Source organism: Myotis davidii, unplaced genomic scaffold, assembly GCF_000327345.1.
Source record: "Myotis davidii unplaced genomic scaffold, ASM32734v1 scaffold930, whole genome shotgun sequence".
In the NCBI taxonomy this organism is placed as follows: domain Eukaryota; kingdom Metazoa; phylum Chordata; class Mammalia; order Chiroptera; family Vespertilionidae; genus Myotis; species Myotis davidii.
Window position 1 is genome coordinate 825,946 of NW_006282518.1, and position 3,829 is coordinate 829,774.

The window sequence follows — 3,829 nt, forward strand, 5'->3', positions numbered from 1 at the left end:
TTTTAGTTGTAGTTTTGAAGTGGTTGTGCGAGGCAGCAATTTCAGGTGTTTACCTTTGCCGCCATCTTGGTTTCTCCCTCTTTATATATTTAGATGCTCCTATGTTAGGTACATATATGTTTACAAGGGTTATATCCTATTGCTGGATTGATCCATTTAGTATTATGTAATGTCCTTCTTTGACTCTTCTTGTGGCCTTTGTTTTGAAGTCTATTGTGTCTGATATAATATTGGTACCCTAGCTTTTTATTTGTTTCCACTTGCAGGGAATATTTTTCCCACCCCTTTATTTTTAGTCTGTGTGTATCTTTTGTTCTGAGGTGGATCTCTTGTAGACAGCATATGTATGGGTCATGTTTCCTTATCCATTAAGCATCCCTATGTCTTTCGATTGGAGCATTTAATCTTTTCACATTTAAAGTTATTATTGATAGGTACTAATTGCCATATTATTCTTTATATCTATGTTCCTCTCTCTATATATTTTTAAATTAAATTATTTATTGTTGAAAGTGTTATATATGTCTCCTTTTCCCCAGTTGACCTCTCCCTCCCCGCTCCTCTCCTCCAGCACAGGCCCTCACCCCCGCTATTGTCTGTGTCCATTGGTTATGCTTATATGCATGTATACAAGTCCTTTGGTTGATCTCTTACACCCCCTCCCACGCTCTCCTGACTTCACTGTGAGGTTTGGTGGTCTGTTTGATGCTTCTTTGTCTCTGGATCTATTTTGGTTCATCAGTTCATGCTGTTCATTATATTCCACAAATGAGTGAATCAATATATATTTCTTTTCTTCTTTCTTCTTAGAGAAGGCCCCTTAATATTTCTTGCAATACTGGTTTAGTGGTAATGAACTCCTTTAGCTTTTTTTTTTTTTTTAATCTGGGAAGCTCTTTATTTCACCTTCAATCCTCCTATATAATAAAAGGTAATATGCAAATTGACCTTAATGACAGAACAACCGGGAATGATAGGTCGCTATGATGTGCGCTGATCAGGGGGCAGACGCTCAATGCTGGAGCTGCCCGCTAGTGGTCAGTGCACTCCCACAGGGGGAGCTCAACTCAGCCACAAGCCAGGCTGATGGCTGCAACCGCAGCAGCAGTGACGGGAGCCTCTCCCGCCTCCTTGGCAGTGCTACGGATGTCCAACTATGGCTTAGGCCAGCTGTGGGCAAACTATGGCCCACGGGCTGGATACGGCCCGTTTGAAATGAATAAAACTAAAAAAAAAAAAGACCATACCCTTTTATGTAATGATGTTTACTTTAGTTCACACAAACACTCCATCCATGCTTTTGTTCCGGCCCTCTGGTCCAGTTTAAGAACCCATTGTGGCCCTCGAGTCAAAAAGTTTGCCCACTCCTGGCTTAGGCCCACTCCCTGCAGCGCTCCTGGGCTGCCAGAGGGATGTCTGACTGCCAGCTTAGGCCCGATTCCCTAGGGAGCGGGTGTAAGCCAGTAGGTGGACATCCCCTGAAGGGTCCTGGACTGTGAGAGGATGCAGGCCGGGCTGAGGGACTCCCCGAAGTACACGAATTTTTGTGCACCAGGCCTCTAGATTTAAATGACAGACTTGCTGATTGATTAGTCTTGATTGTGGGTGCCCACTTTTCATCACTTTGAATATTTCATGCCAATCCCTGATGGCCTAAAATGTTTCTGTTAAGAAATCAGCTGACAGCCTTATTGGAGCTCCCTTTTAGGTAACCATCTTTCTCCTGCTGCTGTTAGGTTTTTTTCTCTTTAACCTTCGCCATTTTAATTATGATGTGTCTTGGTGTGGGTTTCTTTGCATTCATCTAGATAGGGACTGTCTGTGCTTCCTGAACTTGTGTGACTTTATTCCTTCAACAGGTTAGGAAGTTTTCAGCCATTATTTCTTCAAACAGGTTCTCAATACCTTGCTCACTCTCTTCTCCTTCTTTACCCCTGTGATGTGGATATTATTATTCCTGATGTTATCCCACAGGTCCCTTAGACTTTCTTCATTTTTTAATTATACTTTCCTTTTGCTGCTCTCCTTGGATGCTTATTGTTTTCTTGTCCTCTAAATCGGTGATTCAATCCTCTCCTTCATCTAACCTACTGTTGATTCATTCTAATTCATTCATTCATTTCAGATATTATATTCTTCATTCCTGACTGATTCTTTTTATGGTTTCTATGTCCTTTTAATGTTTACTATCTCTGTTTAAGTCAGCGGTTCTCAACCTGTGGGTCGTGACCCCTTTGGGGGTCAAATGACCCTTTCACAGGGGTTGCCTAAGACCATCGGAAAACACATATATAATTACATATTGTTTTTGTGATTAATCACTATGCTTTAATTATGTTCAATTTGTAACAATGAAAATACATCCTGCATATCAGATATTTACATTACGATTCATAACAGTTGCAACATTACAGTTATGAAGTAGCAACGAAAATAATTTTATGGTTGGGGGTCACCACAACATGAGGAACTGTATTAAAGGGTCGTGACATTAGGAAGGTTGAGAACCACTGGTTTAAGTTCTCACTAAGATCATCCATTCCTCCCCTAAAGTCCTTGATCATCCTTATAACCATTATTTTAAATTCTGCATTTGTTATCTTGGTTGCTTCCATTTCATTTAATTCTTTTTCTGGGGATTTTTCTTTTTTAAAAAAATATATTTTATTGATTTTTTACAAAGAGGAAGGGAGAGAGATAGTTAGAAACATCGAAGAGAGAGAAACATTGATCAGCTGCCTCCTACACACTCCCTACTGGGGATGTGCCCACAACCAAGGTACATGCTCTTGACCAGAATCGAACCTGGGACCTTTCAGTCCACAGGCTGACGCTCTATCCACTGAGCCAAACCAGTTACAGCTGGGGATTTTTCTTGTTCTTTTATTTGGTGCATATTTTTTTCTCTCCCCATTTTGTCTGCCTTTTTGTGGTTTAACTCTGTGTATTAGGTATATCTGTTATGATTCCCAAACTTGTTATGATGGCTTTCTGATGTAGGTATCTTGTGGGTCTCAGTGGCACAATCTTCTAGATTAGCTGACCTGGGTAATCCAGAAATGTTTCTTGTGTGAGTTATGTGCCCCCCTCCTGCTGTAGTTGAGTTTTAAATGCTGTTGGCCTATTCATGGGTGGAGTTAACCCTCATGTTGGCTGACTACAAGGACAGACTTCATTCACTGTGTATAAGTTGCTGTTCAGGGGCTGCCCCTGAGGCACAGTTGCTCCCAATAAGTTCTGGTGTCTGCTGGAGTCCTCCTTTGGCTGAGCCATTGGTGTGGTAAAGCTCTGGTGAGGTTTGAAACCCACCAGTTTATGTTGGTTCTGGGACCACTTGGACAGGGTTCTGGTGCAGGACAATGTCAGATATTGTGTGTAAGTGATCTCGGACTACCTGTCTGGAACTACTGCACTATTCATTGATAATGGCTATGTCTACTGTACCTGGGTGTGTGTGGGAGGGGCCAATATATGTACAAGGATAAGCTTCTTGCAGCTCTGAGCTGGGGGGCAGGTCAATAAAAGGTTCAAGGTTCTCTGAGGTCGGCATCTACCAGTTAGCTACTCCACCACCCCCTGAAGTTGCCTGGACTTCCTCCAAAGCCTTTCAAAAAAACTGTAGAGTGGGTCCAAGCTGCCCATGCTCCAATGCCCCACTACATGGCACAAGTTCAGTAGGGCAGGGTGACTGTGTCAGGAGGCCGGGGCTAGTGATTCCCCTACTTGGGGGCAGCATGGTCAGGTACTCAATGGGGAGAATGTGTCCCACATTGAAGAGCCATAACACTCAGTCTCTGCTACAGTCTACAACTCTAGCTCCTCCGGAAAG